The sequence below is a fragment of the Larus michahellis genome, chromosome Z, assembly GCF_964199755.1.
Source record: "Larus michahellis chromosome Z, bLarMic1.1, whole genome shotgun sequence".
NCBI lineage: Eukaryota > Metazoa > Chordata > Aves > Charadriiformes > Laridae > Larus > Larus michahellis.
The window spans coordinates 23,787,300-23,808,908 of NC_133930.1; the positions used below are offsets into that span (position 1 = coordinate 23,787,300).

General features: G+C 37.5%; 1 protein-coding gene across 13 annotated transcripts in view; it reads left to right on the forward strand.

The window, feature by feature from the left end:
- Window positions 1–21,609, forward strand: part of ERBIN (erbb2 interacting protein) — a 120,246-nt gene that overhangs the window by 15,869 nt on the left and 82,768 nt on the right. For 9 of the 13 annotated variants that reach the window (XM_074571060.1, XM_074571066.1, XM_074571056.1 and 6 more), the window contains one exon: window positions 6,965–7,078. The exons of the other annotated variants lie outside the window; for them this stretch is intronic. The gene's annotated coding sequence lies outside the window, so the exon portion shown is untranslated. The remainder of the gene's footprint in view (window positions 1–6,964; window positions 7,079–21,609) is intronic. 13 annotated transcript variants of the gene reach the window in all.

Genomic DNA, 21,609 nt, shown 5'->3' on the forward strand with positions numbered 1-21,609 from the left:
GCAATTGACTTGCTTTTTGAGTTCCAGTTGCTGGTCAGGAATAGTCTTTCACTTGATCACAGTAAATGTAAATGTTGCTCTTCATCATCACTGATTTGATCGTCAATAATCCTTCCATAAAAGTCAGAAGTGCAGTTAAAAACTGGGATACATACCCAGTTATATCTCTTTCTGGGCAGATTTAAAGTGTACCACCTCCTGTCTTTCCTGCTTTTTTGCCACCTGCAAGTTGACTTCCAGACTTTGGACAGTAGGCTGTGAATTTCATGCCTATCTGTAAAATGATTTGTAATTGCTGCAGGGGTGGGAAATAACTAACCCTGGTAAAAACTGAAACTGGAGAAGGGGAAGCAGCAATGAAGTCCTTTTCTCCTGAAAGCTACCTTGCAGAGCACTTGCTCCTGAGACTTTTGTACTTATTCTCTTTAGTTCCTACGGATTCTGGTGGCCTTACATTTTTCGTTGTCTGGAGGGATCTGCTGGTTGAAATGTGTAGGTCAACAGTATTTGAATGGGGGATGCTCTGCTTTCACATTGGACCCCAAGGCTAGTGTGAAGGGAGAACTGACAAGTGATGGACAGTCTGTATGATTAGTAAAAAAGTTTGTATGTGTCCTGGTTTGAGCGACACAGGACTAACTTGCAATGCTTGGGAAATTTGCACTTTTAGGAGACTCTAGTGTCTGAATTCATGAAAATATTTACTTCATATTAGCTAGGCTATGTGGGATTCAACATCACATTCAATATAAATTAGAAAGTATACTGCATAGTTTCTCTCTCCCTTGATGGTGGCGGTCCAGAGGGCTCCTTGCCCTGGTGCGGGACCACTAAGCCCTTCCCTTCCTCCCGAAGCCACAGTGCTTGCAGTGTCCAACATTTGCTGTCCGCTGCTGGGAGTGCAGTTTCTTACTGGTATATTTGGCTGTGTATATCCTACATATATCCTTGTATATATCCTTGTATATCTTATGTTAGTATTGGGATCAATAGTGGTTCTTTACTGTTATTGTTAATCATTTAGTCTTATCCTATTAAATCTATTTATATTTCAATCCTTCTGTTTCCTTGTTTTTTGCAGGTCCCTTTTCCAGGTGGGGAGGGGTCAATAAATTGTTACAGGTTTTTTCAAATCATAACAGCATCTTATCTATTATGACTGGTAGAATGATGGACTCAGAAATGTCTGCCACTGATAGTGTGGGATGCCATTTCTGTATTTTAGGTTTCCATCTCAGATAGGCAATGTAGAACCACCTACATTCATGGAGGGATTAAAAGTGCAACATCATTTGGGGGGCAGGGGATGGAATAGCAGAAGGCATTTAGTTTCATCATTCTGAAATCTAGGAAATTTGCCACCTGGTGTGAATGTGCTGTGTGACTGTAGCGTGGGGCCACGTTTATCAGTCTCACTTGTCTGTCCTGCACTCATAAAGTGCAAGTGACAAAGCTTCTGCTATTTCCTCTCTCCCAGAAGGGCCATGACCATACTCCAGCGAGCAGGTATCATTGATGGGCAGGAGGTAAACAGATTTTTCCTCTATTGGTACCACCTTTTTAAGATTCTCTGATACATGCTTATATCTATCTGCTTCTCAGGAGAGACTAGAGTGGAGTGATGTGGAAAAGCACTAGTGAGTTTTTGTCCCCTTTTTAATAAAATGTGGAAACAGTATCCCAGTTCCTGTTGTCTCAAAATTTGTTTCTTGGTATCTAAGATTAAACTATTGTTCCCTGCAATGCATTTCTTAGAGCCACTACATAAGAAACACTTGAGTTGTTTTTCCTTCTTCAGTCACACCACTGTTAGCAGCAATTACTTTTGCAAGAGAGTTTAGCTGGACATTGCCTGCTTACTGAATAGTAACGTGTCAAATGAATAGTTTTGAAAACATCCTGAAGCACATAAGCTATTTCTCGTCCCAGTAGTTGTCTATTTGTACGTAGCACATCAGAGGAAATAGTGATTGCTGGAAGATAATTTATTTTCCTAGGGTGCAAGATGGAAACAAAACTCAGCAGAATATATTAGGTCCCAAATATTTGAGAAGACAATTTATGTATTACTTTTTCTTTCAAATTATGTAGTACAAGTATTAATCTATGCAGGATTTGGAGATAGTGAATTCTTTCCTTAAGGTAGTCTCCAAATGGTGATCCTCTGCATACTTGAGAGGAGCTACTGTAATGATATTGAATTCCCTGTGACTGAAATTTTTATCTTATGAAACCAAGATTTGGTTTCATAAGATAAAATGTGGTGCAATTTTTTTTTTTTTTTCTCCACCCCCTGGATTCAAAATATACTAGGATTTTTCTTGAAAATGCATTCACAGTCTAGTTAGGAAGTAAACAAAAAATGAAATGTCTGACCTTGCAAATAAGCATGAAACAATTGTACATTTTTTTTTCATGTTTCCTTCGTCTGTCTACTTCATTTGTGAGACTCTATCTGTAATAAGAATCTAGAGCATGGTAAATTGGAATCGACTCTGAACCTGAGGGCGTATGTATCTTTTTTTGGCATAACTTCATGTTTGTATTCATCCCTCCCCCTACCAGTGAGTGTGTGATTGAAATATTATGAACTGCATTCGGTTTTTCTGTTTTTAAAGTTATCTTTCTTCTGGATTTTTTCCCCACTTAAAATATGAAGTAGATTTCTTTTTTTGATGCTGTAGTCTTGTGTCTTTAATGGAGGAGTCAGAGGCTAGACAGAGGCTAGTTTCAGTGCATCTGTCATGTCTAAAAATGCTGGGCAGAAAAGATTCAAGAAAGATAACTGTGTGGATATTTTTACATTTATTTATTCTGCTGTGTGATTAGAATACAAGTTGTACACTGCTTTTTAGGTATGTGTGTATATATTTATATCTATGTATATTGCAATAAGAGACAAAAATGGCTGTTTTAAGATCCTTTCATTTTAAAATCCAAAGTAGAAACTACTCTCTCTGCTAAGATGCGTTTTCTGCTATCAGTCCTGATACTTGGATATGAAGTGAGTCTTGCATGATGAAATTATAGCCACTAGTGAAGCTGAGCTTAGTGAGCTTAACATGTACTGCTGGAGAGGGTTCCCTTGCTCCTCTCCTCACAGGCCATTCATCTGGAGAAGAATTTGGGATCCAGTGTCAAATTTTTGTCTTTAGACTGTGTAAAAAGCAGTTCAGCTACTCAACAGCAAGTACTTAAGTTCACAAAGTACCTGCAAGTTGATGCCCTCTCCTGTCAATCACCTAGCTTCCAGCAATCTGATCTCTATATAACCAAATTATCTATTAACATGTTGAAGGATGGTAGTTGAGTATGTTTAAGCACTTCTTACTCATTTTTTGAAAGTGGAATAAATATTTGTCAAAACAATTTCTTGTAATATAGGCTAACTAATTTTGTGTGTAGTTTCTGTAATTATATGCATCCTCTGTTTGTTCCACTTAATGGAAAAAAAAAATCAGATACACAAAGTATTTAATTGCTTTCACAAAGTAATTGTGGAGAACGTTTGTTTTGTTTATTCAGTTTGTACCGCATTCAGTTGCATTAATGTAGCTGCTAAATTACCAGTTTTGTACGTGCACTCCATGAGGTTACGTTCATGAATTCATAAGTTTATATTTTTCCCTTATTTTGTGCTATGGATTCAGCTAAACTATGCTTAAAAGAAATCTAAATATGCTTTTTTACTTTGTCATGGTAGATGAAGAAAATGGAAAGGGAAGAATAATGTAGTAAATGATTTTTTTTTTTTCCTCTGTTCCTTGTGAAAGCAAAATGCTAGGTTTTATACATAGATCTACTGATGCAGCAGCACTAACAAATATGTCAAATAGCCTCTTTAGCCCTATTAGAACTTGATTAATGGAATATTTGTAATGAATTTTGCTGCTTTAAGTGATCATTTCCATTGCTCAGTGCTATCCATAATGGCACCTATATTGCTAAGATAGTGGTGTTACGATGCTTCTTGGCATTGTGTGCGATGTGTAATGAAATGAGAGTAGTGTCCATTACGATGTTCCATCTGGCATCTTCCTCCAGTAGGTCTAGCCAAAGTGATAAATGGCCTTGGATTATAATGTAATATTACTAGTGATTTAAGCATGGGCTTTAGGATACATTCTTTCGAAGTCTGAAGTGTTTGATAGCAGTACTAACCTTAACTTCTTTTTTTGCATTAGGTAAACAAAATTTCATATAGCTAGGCAGAGCCTCATCTTTCATGTTGTAGAGCTATTCAAAAAAGCCGAACAACAGTAAGAAAACAGTAAAAAAATGTCTTCTGGTTTTTAATTCACAACTTTTTTTTGAAATGCAGAATGACAGTTTTCACAAGTGTGGTAGTGGAGTAAAATCCAAGTTGGTTGTTCTTGTAATTCTCTTTGCAGCCACAAAAATAGTTGTTCTCTGTCAGATGTTGTCTGCAAGGGATGATTTTGTGCATTCAGCAGCACAAATCTATCTAGTTCTGAAAAGTCCTCGTTCTTCATAACCGTTCTGAAATGAGTTTATAATTAACATGTAATATTAGTGCTCTTTCATACAGTGACCTGCCCATCAGGGGTTTGAGTTGGAATAGGTTCTTAATGTTAATTACGAACCATGTATTTTAATTAAAAATTAGAAGTACGTGGTAATGAAAAAGGTGTAAGTAGACTGTAGCCTTAGTTCTACTTAATTTTTAAGTTAGCATCTCGTGGGGAAAACTTACATTGGGGGGAAAAAAAGATCTTTCTTTTTAAGACGTGCTATGCTTATTGTCTTAACTTCTCCCCAACTCTTAACCCTTTTGCAGTTTAGCTAAAAACACTGAACACTTGTAGCATGTATGCCAGGGTAATCAATTTTTTATTAAAGAAAAAAAAAAACTTGAATTTTTGACTTAGTAACAAGAAGGTCGTTAACAGTCATGGGAAATGTATTGCGGTTACCCATGGTGTTAAACCAATGTCTGTCTTTTGAACTTTTGTAACAACACCTTATTTTTCAGTAGGGGTAGAGAAATGAGGATGGAGGAGTATTCCAGCCCTCTTTTCCAGTCCTTAGATACTGCTTAGATAATCATCTTTTATGTAATGATCTGTGCAATTGACCATTGTTAATATAGCCCTACACTCACTCTATTCTTTTTCTTGCTACCTGATATATAGTGGAAGGGTGAGTGATTGAAGCGGTAATGGAGGGTATATAATGCAGAATTCAAGACTTCATAGAGGTAGTCACAATCTTGAATGCGTAATCTGGAGGAGTCGGCATGTTCAACAGTCCACTGTCTATCTTCAGGGTTGCCACTTAGATCTCAAATTGAACTGAAAGTTTAACCTTCTGTGGAAGATTGCAAGGCAAGGGAGAGGGACGTTATTCAGCTCTTCTTAGTTAAGAGCCAAGAAAGCTGTTTCAGTCTTTGTATCATGGAGCAGCAGTTCCTAAATGGGGTGTGTATGAAGAGAGTTGCTGGCCAGATACAAACTTTATTTAGTAAGATACTTAAGTTAATATTTTTAGTCATGCAAAAGTGTTGGCTGTAGGTGAGAAAGCAGTAGGAAAATTTCAGAAGAAAAGTTCCAGAGCCACATCTATAAGGGACAGCAACCCAAATTTTTTTATTTCCAAGCAAGCCAGGAAAGTAGCAGTACAGTCATCATCTAGCTGGGCTTGCCATGGCACCATGGGGAGCTGACACCAGCAGTGTTTTGGAAAAGGTAGCTGAGATCTGTTAAACAATTGTATTAGTATGGAGATTTTAGAGTTTGTTAAATCTCACAGAGTGTTGTGGAAGTAGCAGAACAGTTATTTTAATGATGATTCTGTTGCTGCTCTTTGTCTTAGAAACTGTGGGAATCATGAAACTCAGTTTTGCAACTGCGTATTGAATGCTTTATGAAAGAATATGCTAATCAGGATCTGATCTGAAGAATCTTTTTCTTTAAGGAAGGATTCCAGTTGTCAACTCAGAAACCTAGATCTATTAGACTTTTTTTGGGGGGGTGGTGGGCGTGGTGTATTTGCTGTTTTAAAAGCAGATGACAAAACCACTCTTCCATAGTTTATTGTCCTCTCTCTCTTATGTATTTTGGCACCTTATTTGAACTGGCTCCAACAGATGTCATCAAGGTGAGGCTATGGGTGTGTTCTGTATACGTCTTAGACTTACTGCATTATTGTGGCCTAGTGGCCAGGACCACATAATAAAACTTTGTATCCTCAATATATAGCATATGTGGCAGTACTCCACAAAAGCCCACCAGGCAGAGTAAGCTTCTCAGAAGTAGATCCTAGTACTTGTAAGCAACTCTCTCCGTTCTTGCCAATGGCTGTGGCTGCACACTTTCAGTAAAACCTCATGTTAAGCTAAATGAAAGGCAGCTGTCAGGTCCAATTAAAATAATTGCAGCTTTTTTTAAAGCCTCATCTGTTGCAAGGAGTTGTATTTCCCCATGAGGGCTGTGGGAGTATTTGTGACAGTGTGGGTGGTATAGATTCTCTTTCAGACTGTGCTTGAGACTCAGCAGAACAGCAGCGCTTTAAGAGGAAGTCATCCAGTTGAGGTCCTGCACATAACTTCTTGTTGGTTTTGGTTACATTTTGTTAACCTGATAATTGCAATAAGACTCCATTCATACATGTAACAGAAAGGCAGCTCTTTTGAACTCAAGCTTGCTAGCTATGCATATGTTTTGGTTTTGGCTGGCATTGGAGGAGGAGATGGTAATCAGTTCTACCTTTTCTGTGTTTTGGGACACTGCTTTCTCTGCATTACTTTGAGATTTGGCAGAGGACTAAAATGAGTAATTTTAGAATGGTGGTTGTAGTGGTAAGTTACATATTACCACTTCTGCGTCTTCTGTGTTTAATTCTGGTGTAAAACAAAGCTAATGTGTGGATTTGAAACTGTCTTAGTTTTTGTGCAAGGCCCCTTATACCCATCATCTTGAAAACACGTCTTAATTCTTTTTCGCAGATCCATGTGGATGGTTTAATAAACTCTGTTCTGCATCCCGGTGATTCTGTGGTTCAAGTTCAGAAACTGATTCAGGCTCCCATGGTGTGAATTGGCAGTGGTGGAGTGATTCGGGTAGGTGACTGTCCAGATGTGTAGAAGGAGATAAGGGGAAATAAATGTTTTGGGTGAATTTACTGTTTCAGTTACTCTATGCTGTACTAATATTTAGCCCTCACATGTAAGAATGACAAACTTTTGTTTTAGATGCTGAATTTGTGTTGCAGTAGCCTGTAGGGAAGATGTGTAACAACTGTGAATTGTGATTGCTTTCTGTCCAGAAGCGCTAGGGATACTCAGTGCAGTGGCACAGTCTGTCACACTTGGGTCACAGAACATGGTCTGTGTGTCTGCAGTTTTAACATGTTCATATGGCTCTTTGTGAGCTCTTGTATATAGGCAACCTATAGGCTTCCATTGCTTCTGCTGTAATTTTTTGCATTATTTATTTAGTTTGAATGCTATATTATGTGTGCAAGGTAGTCATCCATTTTATGGTAAGGAATTCAGGTAGCTGAATTTCAAACAAATATTTCTGCCCTGGATAAGCTAACTTAAATGCTATCCTGCCTAAAGAAAGCTTCGTATGATTAGGGTTTTTTGTTGGTGGTGGTTTTGTTTGTTTTGGGGGGGTGGCTTTTTTTTTTTTCAGTTGCAGGCATGTACTGTTTTGGTTCTGTGTGCTTGTTCCATTGTTAGTGGTATATTTTGGGGGGGCTGAGACTGAAGGGGTTTTTTTTTGTTTGTTTGTTTAAAGTTATTTTTAATCCCATAATTCAACAGCAGATGCACGTAGCTCCTCGTAAAGAATTATAGGGACAATATAAGCAGAATGATGTAGCCTTTTTTTTGTAAGTATATGCCTAATTAAAGTGCCACAAAAATCATTAGTAGATCACAGTATGTTTTGATCTTAATATACTGGAGTAGGATCTCCAGTAGGGTAAGTTTGATCTTAATATACTGCCTTAGTCCTAATTATGACCATTGAGCAAATGCATTTTTTACTTAGCTCTCTTCATCTCTTGCTCTGATTCAAGAATATAGGTAGAATACACTAACAAATGTTTGTAACTACGCACAGAAAATGTTTGACTTCTGAGAGGGGAAATATTTTAATAGCAAAAATACTGTTTTAAATGCTTAATAGTGTTGTAGAAATGGTGTACTTGGAAATGCAGGTGTCTTAACGAAATTTAAATTATGAACCATTATGAAAAGGTAGTACATGTTTTGGAACTTTTGCTTAAAAATGGGTTTTTGGGGAAAGAGTGGGTTTTAATAAAGAAAGTAAGAAAGGCAAGAACATTTATGGTGAAGAGCAGCTTGGGTTTTTTTTAAGAGCAAAATCCTAATTATATTTATTAAAAGTACTTGATTATCTGTGTGAGGGTGTCAGAATTGTTCTTTCTGTAGATCCTTGGTTACAGGGAATTTGATGAAGTGCCATTTTTCTTCATTAAACTTTTGAGATTTCTTTCACAGCTCTGACTCGTGAGTGATTGAAGAAATTGTCACAAAAGAGAAGGAATTTTATCATGTGGATAGACTGAAGCTTTTAATAAGATATTACTGTCCTATTTACTGCCAAACTAACGATAACAAAGCAGGGAGTTCAGGCAACAGTGCAGAGCCTGGATTTAGACAGGGTCCTTTCCTTTGTTATGCTGTTCATATTGTTCAGTAATATTCCCTAATATGTATAAGAGTGTTTGAAGGTTTAGAATAATTTTATATTTAATTAGAATCTTGTTTTATATTGTGGATTGGCTTGTTTTCATGCTGAAATTCTTACTAAGCATTACTAAAATAATTCGAACAATGGATAATCTAGAGCTTATTTTTTGTTGCTTTGCGGTGGTTTGCTCTTATTTTATGTTTAGTCTTTTCTTCACTCCTAACTGTTGGTTCATTAGCAGACTTGATTAATGTGTGCTTATTGGGGGGAAGAAAATCTCTTGGCTAAAAAGAACAGGATTGGGATAGGCTTGTGGATGCAGGCAGATCTTGAATGGCTGAATTGTAAAGCGTGTTATGATGAAGTATTTGCTGTAGGTATGACAAAAGACGTAGTAGGTGTTTCTGATGTTTTGTGATCCTCTTGGACAGAGGCTTCTTAATGCAAATTGAGTGTGTGTTCTCCAGCCTCTCAAATTTTGGTAATGAATAGGTTTCTGGAAGAGGTGCCATAATCTGTCAAACTGCAAAGTCCCTAGTGAGCACACCACTAAATGCTTAGGTCAAATGTGAAGGTAATGTATCAGTGTATATTTACAGGTACTGAAATACATGGTGAACATAAGACCATAAATGAGCTTCTGTTTCTGTATAGCTGAGATGTATGAAAGAAACTTAAGACAAAATGTTAAATACTAAAATTTGTCAGATTTTTTTTCCCTGTTCTTTGTAATCCATACTCTAATAGGTGAATTTGACGTGTCCCTGAAATCTTCACTTGTACAGACTATTGCAGCTTCTTTTGCAATGGAGTATATTTGGTCTTCTGACTATGCTTTATTTAAGGATGCAGTTTATGAAGCAGTCTGTAATTAGAGTTAGTTCAGAAAAATCCTGTTTCACTGTCTTGCTATCAAGACTTCCACCTGAATCAAGAAAACAACATGGTCTAAAGCGGCCTCTCTATGTCCTATCCCTTCACTATTCTTGTAGCTCCTTTATTTCAATAGGTTTTGGACATGTTCCAAGCTTCTTATGTAAGCTCTAGTTTGCATATTTACTCTGTGAGCCCTCTTGGCTTGCTGATTCATTTCTCTTTGTAGCAATAAATGCTGGCCCAAAGCTCCCCCTTCCTAGTTCTATTGACAAGTGCTGGCATGAAGCGCCTGCTCAAATGTATCTCAGGTGGTTCAGCTATGAAGGTTAATCCAGTCAGCACAAGATGTGTTTTATCTTGGTAATGCACTTCGGGAACTCGTCGTTCTGTCAGAAGATATGTCTTCTATAGTGCAGAAGAGGTATCAACAAGCTGTGTCCATAGGTGAAATGATTCTCAGGCCCATGGACATTTCAACACATATTTTAGACTGCTTTGCTGAATGTTATTTTAGTTTAAGGACTTAGGAAGGATAGTAGTTTGTCACTTAAAACGTGTGTAGTGCTAACAGAGTCTGTCTAAAACAAGATTAGGTTATCAGAGGGTTGGCTTGTGTGATAAGCTTCCTGGTTGTCACATGGACAGAGCTGTATATTCTAAGGAAAACAATGTTCATCCTGACTGCATCTAGGCAAATTTGTTTAATTCAATACAAAGGCTAGGTATTGGGAGACTCCCTTTTGCATTGGATGAGCAGTTCTTGAACCCTATTTGTCAATTCAGCAGCAAGCAAATAAAAACTTTCTTACATAGTGCCATAAACGTGCATTGTGCTTTCAGAGGAAAAGTATGCAGAGAATATTTCTAAGCTATTTAAATAGCATGGCACATTCTGGCTTCCTCTTCCTCTTTCCTCTCTCTTCTTTTCCAGCTGCATTGTTCAGTGGTGATGGAATTAAGTGCTAACTAATTTATGCAAGCAAACTTCCTTTTGACAGTTGTCTCTGAAGGTCTTGGCCAATGCAGTTTGCTGGTTCAACAATGTCAGTGCCTATTTCTTCAGTTAAAATATGGCTTCTGTGTCACTCACAGACCTCATTGACTATTTCGACTATTTCCTGCTTTTCTTTTGTTTGTTGTTCCCCCGACCCTCTGGATTTTTTCTGACTGATGTAATTGTATTCATTATAATATCAAAGTATGTTTTCCTGCAAATTGGAAGAAATGATGATGAGGCAGAAATGCCTAGTAAAAAGCTTAACTTCCAATGATGTCTTAAGCAACTGTGGGGAGCTGTAATGGATGTGCCATAGTTTGTTTTTCTAAATACAAGATACTGGAAATACCACTCATCAAGGACTGACGGATAATTCTGAGGATCTTTATAAAGTAAGACTTGTTAGGTACTCAGTTTGGAGGAAAAAAAAAAAAAGAAACCTTATGGTTAATCTGTTTAGTGTCACTGGCCCTTGGTAGGCAGAGTGAGGTATTTGATGGTTAAAATAGTTATAACTTAGGAGGAACAAAGTGAGGGGAAAAGCATAGTGCTATTTTGATTAAAACAGCTTTAGCCATTTACCTATTTTTGACTTTGGCGAATTGAAAAAAAGTAATTCTTGTTAACTAGTATTCTCTCTGATAAGCCACAGCATAAAAGGCTTGCTATGGGACATCAAATTGTAGTCACATGCAGGATGAGTTACTCCATAAGTACAGGAAAGGAAAGGAAACTTAATGTTTATGTGCAGGTGGGCTTGTACTGCTGATACTAAAATGTTCATTAAAAAAGATGATGGATGCGATATTCTTTGAAGTCAGTGTAGAAGGATTTGGGGTCGCACCTTATGTTGAAAGGTGCCAAGTAACCAATTACGTATCTAAAACCTCTTTGGGTTTGATAAAGTATGACTATGAATTTATTTTGATTGCACGTAATAGATATAAAGTTTAATCAGCAGTATTTAGTTGTTCCTTTTTAAAAAGAGCACTTGGAAGTCATTCAGCCACATTATCTGTATAGAAATACCTTTTCTACTCCATTTTTAAAGGGAAATCAGTTAAAGGATGTTTTATTAGATGCTTAAAAAACAACAAATCTAAAGCAGGGTAGTATCATAGTAGTGAGAAGTGGCCATCTGTTAATTAAATAAGGGAAAAAATCTACAGCAATGAGTTACGGGTTAGAAGCTAAAGACTGCAGAAAGTGAGGGATGCAGGAAGTCCACCTAAAATATATCGGATGCTAATGTTAGGACCACTAAGGTACTTGAGAATGAGATAAAATATACCAACCCTTTGTTTTTTATATACTTAACAGATATGTAATTTTCTTGACAAAGTAGGAGACTTTCATAATTGAGAAGAACTTGATGATCAAACTGACTCCTTTGTAGGCTTGTTCAACAGACAAGTGGCTCACTTTTAAAATTTCTTGATGACTCAGGAAACTAATGGATTGTAATCCTATAATTAATTTGGTTCAATCTGATTTTAAGTTAGAGGATTCATATTTTCCACAGTATATCATGTGAAATAATGTTTTATTCTTGTGCTCACTTCCTCTCCCCCTGGAACTAGTTGCATTTGTGAGAAAGGAGCACTGCTTACCTTTTGCATGTATCTGTTACCACTGGAGGTTAGTTAGTTAGAAAGCCTAAATGCTTCTACCAGCATAACTCTACGGGTTTTATTATGCGTATGTTGGTATAGATGTAACATGTGTAATGCATTTTAATGTGCTTAAGAGCAGCATGGGTAAAATCAATTTTTTCCCAAACAGTATGATTGCCCTTTGTGATGTTGTAACCTAAAGGGGTTTTAGTAAACAAACTGGAATCGCCCATCGTGATTCAACACGAGTCTGGGATAGACAACAGATTGTACATCTTCCAGGAGGACAGGTTAAGGTGAACTAGATAGATAGAGGAGCACGTGATGGTGGGGGGTGGTGGTAGGAGTTATTGGTTAGCTTGGTAAGCAATGACATTTGCACATCAGCAGCCTGGTAATTGTCAGGATTTTATTTTTACGCATTATTGTGAAGGTGAGAGATAAGGAGGAAGATAAAAGAATTCATAGTGAATTAATTTTTTTCTCTGTGTGTGGATGCTGTCAGATATGGTTTTGAAAGATTTATGATGGTGGTAGAAGCTAACTTTATTGACTGCATAGGAGTCTCCCTCTTGATTTTTGAATGAGGAAATAGATTGGAAAAATAACTGAAAATAAACTGCTTATCTCTCTAATAGAAAAGGGGGAAGATAGGGGTACTTAAACCAGCAACACAGTGAAGCAGTGCCCTAAAAATGATTTTTGTAGTAAGTGGTGCAGGTTGTGTGGTTAAGGTTTTGTTTTAGGTGTTTGGGGCAGAGGGGAGAAGTGTGACTAGAGGAACTCAAGGGAGTAACAACTGAGGAGAGTTGTGGGCAAAAGTAATGGACCGGATACTGATGATTTCTGTAGATGTAATAAAAGCATGCGATAAGAACAGTTGGTGGTGGTGTTTCAGATTAAGTTCTGGTTTTATATGCACTGAATTTAATCAGGCCGTCCCGAGAGGTCCTCATCATCTGGAGCTTTCCTGTGAAATGGAAGAGTGTCAGGGATACTGTTGTGTTAGAAAGGTGGGGGAAGCAACTTCGGGTGGGAAAGAACATAATGGAAAAGAGGAAGAAGCGGAAGGGTGGAGAGGAATGGATTAACTAACAGCACAAAAGATCACAATGGAATGAATGAGGAAGCAAAAGAGATGACTCTTTTGGGGCTTTCACCGTTATTGTGGACCTTGGAAGGATCACCTCTAGAGTAGTACTAGGTCTCTGAGAAACATTGGACTGGTAGGAGATGTTAGCAATGCAACCAAGTTCTTCTTTTCCCTTTTTTAAATGTATTTCCTTATTTTCTCTTTTATTCCCCTCCCCCTTCAAGGGAGAAAATTTTCACTGAGAGCAAAGGCTCCTTTTTAAAATTTCCCTCCTTTTGAAGCACGTCAGCTCTGGTTTCCTTTGCATCTGCATTTGAAGCAAACGGTAACTGATTGGAGATAGAGGTGTGGTTTCAGTAGGGAGCAATTACCCAGGCATTTTTACATCTAGCAAGATTTAAGTATAAGACCCATTAGTTTTAAACTAGTGGGTGTTAGATAAATTGGTTAAGCTCTGTCTCAGTGTTTGCTATTTCGGACTTAGATACTGGCCTGCCAGGTCTAATTGAAGCTGTTGAGAATGTTTCTATCTCTTTAACTGGAGTGGTAATAGCACTACTGCTGTGTAACTGCTAGCACTCATTCTGGTCTCTAATTTATAGATCATGCTGTTAGCATTTATTCTTAGCCCGGTCTCTTATTGGTGTGAGCACCAGACAACTGTTAACTTGAAATGAGTTATTTTCTAGATTTGTATAGTCTTATGGGAAAACTGGGCTATGCGCGTTGTCACAGTGTGCATGCATTAAAACTGTGTTGAATGATCTTAACCGTGGCATTATCAGTCTGTCTCAGTTCTGATCTCTTAATGGTATTAAAATGAAAGCTGGTATCTAGAATGGAATTAGTCCATTAATCTCGCTACTGATCTTTACTACTGAGATTTTGCTGTACTAGAAAAAAAATTTAGTGCTTTTTCAGCTGTTAACAAAGGTGACTGACGTGTTAAAAATCAACCTGGTGGAAAAGGTGTCTTTTATATTTTTAGTTGCAGTGTCTGTTGCTAGACAGGATATTGCATAGACATGTCATCTAATGCACTTTAAGAAATGTCAGTTTTTCTCTCTGAGACTTTAGAATTTGGTAATCTGCAGGTAAACAGGTGAGTTGCCTTATTGCTATGAAAGCTTTGAATTGCTTTGTCCAGATTTTATGTTGGCTTGTTGGAGAAGATCTGGAAGATCCGGAAGAATTGATTTTATATTAGATTAAACAGATGTCAGGTTGTTTTTAAAGCTCGTATCTGATTGTTTTCTTCTTCATTCATAAGCGAGAATGGAGCTGTATCTAAAAGCTGGAAAAAAAACCCAAAACCTCCATTGTTTGGCTATCAGATCTAATAATGCATTTCACATATTACTGGAAGATACCGTGAACTGGAATGGGTAACTGCAGTCAAAAGGATTTTGGAAGATGCACGAATATAATCTTCAAAATGCATTTTAGGGCATGCAGTTTGTTAGTGCTTCTATCAGTATGTGAAGGGCACATTCCTCCAGGCAGTATCTTCAAAGAATGAGAAATTGGGAATAAGGAAAAATGTACTCGTGATTTGCAGACTATGCATAAACAGCAGTTTCTGGATGTTATATTTATGCTGTGTTAGTTTAGATTAAGTTTAATAAAAGCCATTAAGAATTGAGGCAAAACAACCCTCACTATAACCTCATTATCAGAGGGAACACAGCAAACTCGTATCCTGTTCTTTTCCAGACCCTGCCATCCTCTACCCAGGATTTCAAATAACAATTGTGTTCCTGTTTTTTCAGATCCAGAAGCTGCCTCTGCGTTGGTTACTTCAAGTCCAATCTGCAGAGGTCCTTTTATTTTTTTTTTTTTTTTTTACCAGAAAGAAATCAGTTGAATTCAGCATATTTTCCTTAATTTTTTTCCTGAGTTGTGGATTAATCACCTTGCAGCTCTGTGATGTCAAATGATAGAAATCTTACTACCTTAATGGTCTGTTTGCTTTTCAGTTCAGTTGTGTTGTGGTCCTGGGTTGTTTTTGTGTGTTAGAAGAGGATTGTTATCCTGTTACATAGTAAAAATCTGGGGGATCCTATAGCTCCATTCCATCCATGAAACAATTCACTTCCAGAACAGTGTTTGCAGAATGTAAATTAGCTCGCAACAGGGGTCTGGCTAACTTCAAATTATATGGTAAAAAGTGACAATCTGCTCCATCATTGATTCTCAGGCAGGTAGTGACGAGATCTGACAGCAAGCCAAGGCTTAGTGTTTAGAAATTGGCTCCAACCATGAGATTAAGCAGCAGCATTAGTCGTTTCAAGGGTAATGTGATAATGTCACGGAGAAACAGATCATACCTCAGTGGCAGATGGCGCATGCCTGTATGAAGTGTAATAGAGTAAAAATACACTTTAGTTTGACATTGTTTATGTTTAGTCACAATCAGTAGCTGTTGCGGTTAGTTATTAATTTAATATTGATTCAAACAGGAAACTTCAACTTCCAGTAAGACACCTGTGCAGTTGTTCACAACTTACTAAAAAGTTTTAATACCAGTACTTGCCTTGAGAGTATATCCCTACTTAAATCAGTACATTTAAAATAATTCATATCTCTGTGATTCTGCTTTCTTCCTGCTTCACTATCTAATTCTTGTTTTGAATATGGAAGTGTATTATTCCTCCTGATGCCTTCCTTTGTTTATAGAGAACACTGTTACTGAAGGATAGATTTTCATAATGTGCATAAGGGGTGAGTTAATGATACACTGTTATGACAGTGAATCGACGGTTGAAACTATAAAAAGTATCTGACAGTTCTTTAGATCTTTAAACCCACTTAAGCTATAACACCCTAGTATATTTGTATTACTTAATATCTTCAGAGCACTGATGAGGTTAACTTCATTCGTAGCTATGAATGGCAATTTCGCAAGCAAGTTCTCAGATTGCTAATTGTATTTGTAATTAAACTGGTCAGTGATGTCTCCTAACTTTGTAAAGCAGTGAGGAGCAAAATAAATGCAGGACGAAGTAAAATGTTCATAATAGCAATTGTTAATTGGAAAGTTATGCCTGTACACATGTGGGGGGAAAATGACATCTAAAAATACACTTAGTGTTGCTCAGCTAGCACTGCTCACCTCTGCCCTGGAAGGAAAGGAAACTCAGGAATTTATATACCCAAACAATGACTTGGCTGGTAGAGTGAGATCTATAATTAAGTATACAATTATAGCAACTGTTTGCTGTTAATTTCTGCTATTTTTAAAACTATTTTATTTTGAAATCTCCATTATGCTATAAAATTATATTTCTGAAATATGTAAATGTAAAACATTCATCAAGTTCCTAATACCCATTTTCTAACCTATTTCAGACAACTGTTAGGTAGTTATTGGTTCTAACAGTTTAGTATATTATGCATAATTTGATAAATTCAAATATTAAGCCTCAGATGGTTCGCAGCCCAAACTATGTTGCAGAATCTCCCGGACTAGCCAGTGGCAATAAAAGGCCACAGGCACAAGAGAAATTAATGTACTTGGAGTGCCACAGACATTCACAGAACCCGTAAAATTTGCAGTCTGAATTCTGCCTATGCCCAGGTTTCTGCTGCAGCATATATCCACAGCCTTCTGTGTTTTAATAATCTGAAAGAGCTCAAGGATCCAATTTTGTGCATACACTGTGGCATAACTGACAGTGTCTGCCTGATGCAGTAGGTATATCGAGAGCACATGTCTGCATAGGTTTCAAATGGAGAGAAATGTACCACCTTTCTTCTTATTAATGGGGTGTAAGTAATAGGTTGTTCATCTGGTGTGTTGAAAACCTGTACTTAAATGTTGTCCAAGAGGACGTGAATCTCGTGTCATTTGTATTTTAGGACAGGAGTGCACACTCTGTGACAATCGTGGAGTCATTCAAATGGATGACTCATTCTAGGACTTAACTGATTAAGTTTCACAAGTTGCTATTGGAAAATTCAGTATACAATTAAATATTATGCCCAAAGTCTTTGCCAAAAGTTCTTATTCCCTGTGCTTGTTCTTTCTGGCATGCTTGGTAATCATACTCATTTTAGTATCTAGATCAGTTCTGTGTTTCTCATACTAAGTACATAACAGGTTATCTGTGTTAATGAGTCAGCATCTACTTAATGCAATATTTAGCCAATGACATCTTGCTCATAGAAGTGTGGGTGTTGGGTGCTACCACCATTTTATACATGCCCATGGTCCCTATAAGACATGGTGCCATATTTTTTAAGTACTGTGCAAATAAAATTAGGTATGTCGCTCCCTAAAGTATTTCAATATCTAATAAAAGGTGTGGGTGTGATGAATTAGAGGGGGGGAAAAGGGTTTGTGTGATGAATGTCAGTAGGGAAAGAGAGATAAGGGTCATGATAATAGCATCATACAGGTTAACCACCTATTTCATTTAGATTGACTGTGTCCTTTCTAGAAATGGTGGTATACATTCTGGTGTAGTTTAGCATGTGTGTATGACTCAGTTTCATTTTTTTAATTACAAATCTTACTACTGATTAAAGTGGTATATTCTATCTCTTAAGTATTCTTGTTCTCTTAGTCATTTGTTTCCCAAATTTTCCACGTTCCTCTTTATTTTTCCCATCATCAGTCTGTCCTGTGCTGCTATGAAAGAAGGCTAGGTCTGAGCACATTTGCTGTGGCTAACGATAATAGACCTGAAAAAGCTCTGACCATCTGGAGCTGTCACTGTCTAGGATCCATGTGCTAATCGGAAACTCTTAAGAATGGAGGCAGAAAAAAAGGCTGAAAAGGAAGGAGGTCGCATAGGAGCAAAGGGTGAGGGCACCAGATCTAAATAGTTTTCTCATGGATTTGCAACTGCTCTTGTTATCCCGAGTGCTCATATCACATTGTTTGTGGTGCTAATTGGCCATCTGATGTGACATAGGTATGTCCAGTCCTCTCTAAAATTATCGTCAGTTCTGTAGCAGCAGTGGAAATCTTTGAAACGGCTGAAGGTTTGGTGAGATTTGTCATAATTTAGGAAGAATGGGAGTTTTTTTTTGCTTTTTCTTTTTAATTCCTAGATTGGTTCAAGTTGTATTCTTTGTGTTACCACCACCACCAAAGCTTCCTCAGGCTTAACTAGACCTTGGTGTGTAGCTTGGCACAGCTGTTCACTTCTGGTCAGTGAGTTAGCACAAGTGTCACTTAGAGAAAAGTAACTCAGTAAAGAGTTTTGACAGTGCATCGGATGAAGACTGTTGCTGTTCTGAGACCTGCTGGTTTGGTGGCCCCTAAGCATGGTCTGTGAGGTCAAGGTGAGTGGTTCAGAAAGCTGTGTCTCCTTGACCAGAGACCTCAGGTAGTTTTTTGTTGTGCACGGTTTATTTCATGTGTTTTGAAGTATGGATGCTGCTGTATTGTGTACTTTAGAGACAAGAAACAAATGGATGTGAAAATAGATCACTAAACCTGTTTTGTGTAAAAGAAAACCTATGTTAAATGAATACGGTGTTTAAGGATGCCAGGTATATTAATATTTTGAATGCTTGGTTTTAAGGCCTTGCTAAAATTCTTAATTTTTAGCATTAAGTTTGGAGTATAAAATCAGTGTCATGTCTCTATTTTCTATGTTTTCATTCCTGGCTTGGTCTCTGGTTATTTGAGCTAATGCAGTGGCATCACAGTAATAGAGCCAGTAAACATCAGTGATGCCTTAAGCAGAGTTATTTTCAACAATATATAACAGTTGTTATATATATATATATTCAACAGTAACGTTGAAACCTCCTCGCATTTACTGTTCTACAAAGCAACCTCGATTTATAGAAATTAACAATTTGTAAGTCTGTGGATACTGTATTTACTTTGGTCATTGTATTTGTTACCTACTGTAAAGTAGAAATAATTTCCAATTAAATAGTGATTTCTCTGATTTCGTTTCTGTCCATTGATATAAGCCAACTTGGTTCCATAAAGGGAGTTTCTTGACACTTTTATTTTCATTGTAGGAAAGGATAGTGGAATTACTGTGAGATGAAGTATTGTATGTCATGAATTCATGAGTGATTGAATCAATGTGTGATTATTCATCTGCTTCAGTAAGACTTGGAAAAAGAGTATCTCAAATAGCAATTACGTTGAGTAGATAATTTTGCTAGAGTGGAGACACAGAAACATGGTTCATGAAGAGCGCTAAATCTCAACTTTCTTCCCCGGAAATGTTTCCACGTAAGCCAAGTGGCCTGTTTCCTTTTGTACATACTGACATTGACCTTAACTCAAAAGTAGCTTTTGACTTTGTTGAATCTAATGCTGAAGTTGACTCTAATGCGGTTGTGTTGTTGGAAGGTTGGACCTGCCAGCCTCCATCATTCTGCAATTCTAGTTACTTGGGGCAAACAGTGGAAAATAGTGCTGTATCTTGCGGCTTTTAGGGGGAATATTGGGTGTAAGGGTAATTAAAAGTTGCAATATGATTACTTACCAGCAACAGGTAAGCCTTCTGGTGGTGTTGTAGATATAATAGTTTAAGCTTAATAACAATGTTGTCTTTCATTCTTATTATAGAAGAAATACTTTGAGAAACAGGCATCTTGATTCATATGTGATTCCTTGCAGTTTAAGAGTTGAGAAACTCCTCCCATCTGGTGCCACGTGTATTATAGCAGTTTTTCACTGGTGAGATCAAACTCAGCCATACTGGTCGGTTCTGCGCTAGTTTCACTACTATAAGGGGGGATTTTTGAACCCTAGGCAGTTTTTCTAAATCTTGGTATGTTTATTTTGTGGTAAAACCACACTTCGCACTCAAAACACGTAGCAGTGACAGTTATGCAGCTATAGCCACACAGGTGAGAGAAACAATTTGGAAATAGTTTCTTTAAAAAAATTGAGGTCAGATTTGCCATCTTCGTTTATGCCTTGGAGATCCTTCTTTGACCACCTTCCCCAAAGGAAAGCAAACAACAACAAAATTCAGCAGATCTGGTTTATCTGCGTATGTGCAGGTATGAATGTGTTTCCTTAACAGTCTTGTCCAAAAGTGCTGTTATGATAGTTTAAGTAATGAACAAAATTTAATTTTGCTAGCCTCTAGGCATTTCATTCAGTTTTACGATAATTAGAAATATTTCTAATAGAACTGTAGATACTCTGGCAAAACAATGAAACTCTTAATATTAAAATATAATTTGTATGGTAAGTTAGCCAGTCAGGGACCTGTAAAAGTGCCTTTTTCATTCCATTCATTGTCGTTGATAAGCATACCCGTGTTCCTTGGCAGAACACTTCTCAACTGCATGTCCCCAACAATGTTGCCAAATACAGGTTATTTTGGGGCGTGCTGGAAACAAATGTGAATCTTTGCGTGGTCACTGAGAGTACACCATCAGCTGTCCTCTTCCTGTGGGATTCTGGTTGTCAACAGCTGTGACAGCGTAGGTACTAGGAGGTAACAAATCCTCAAGTAGGTCAGTCTCATGCCACTTAAGGTATTGTATCATAATTAACATTTTGGCCTCCTCCACCCAAAACCAGTGGAAAGAAAGTGCTGCTCCTGAAGCTTATCAGGTTTTTGTCAATGAGACAATCCACACAGCCGGATTGTTTCTTTGCTTCACTCTAAATGTCTGGCTTTGGTTCAGGCACCGAAGTAACGAGAAACAGCGAGACATGGTGACAGCATCTGCTTCCAGGAAAAACAAGATGCATTCTTTCTTGAGAATGGTATCTGAATCCTTTGTGTCTCCCTGTTCACCTCCCCTCACCCCTCCCTGTTCCCCAGCGTGGGAATCCAAGATTAACTAAACTGTCTGTGGTCTGCAGACCTTCCTACTTTGTGCAAAATGTCTGCTCGATTTCAAAAGGTATGCTATCTAGAGATAAATATTTTGCCAGCTGTGTTTATCTTTTATTTCCTCAATCAAGATCATATGTTACTCTTTTTTTTTTTTAAATCTAGCTCACTGTAAGGCACACATTCCTCACCTGTGTACCAGGTTGTGATCAAATAAGAATCTTGCTGGTAACCACTGGCAGTAAAACTTGTTTTTTTTATTATTGTTGTGTACGAAATGATTATGCGCATTTGTATATACTTCCCTGATACTTAAAAATATTCTGGTTATGGGCATCCTTGTGCAGGTAAAACCTGCTTCACTGAGGACAATTGTGCATACAGTTGTACTTCCTTGGTCTGCTTCAGAACCTCTGATCTTCCTGGTCCCCGTTCCAAAAGGAAAAAAATATAATTAATCTCATTGGCCTGAAATTGTTCTTGATTTGCAAATGGATTTTAATGATGCAGTATGACATCTCTGTCTGCTTAACGCGTGTCTCTGCTATGGATAATCTTGATCAATCTAGAGTCTCTTATT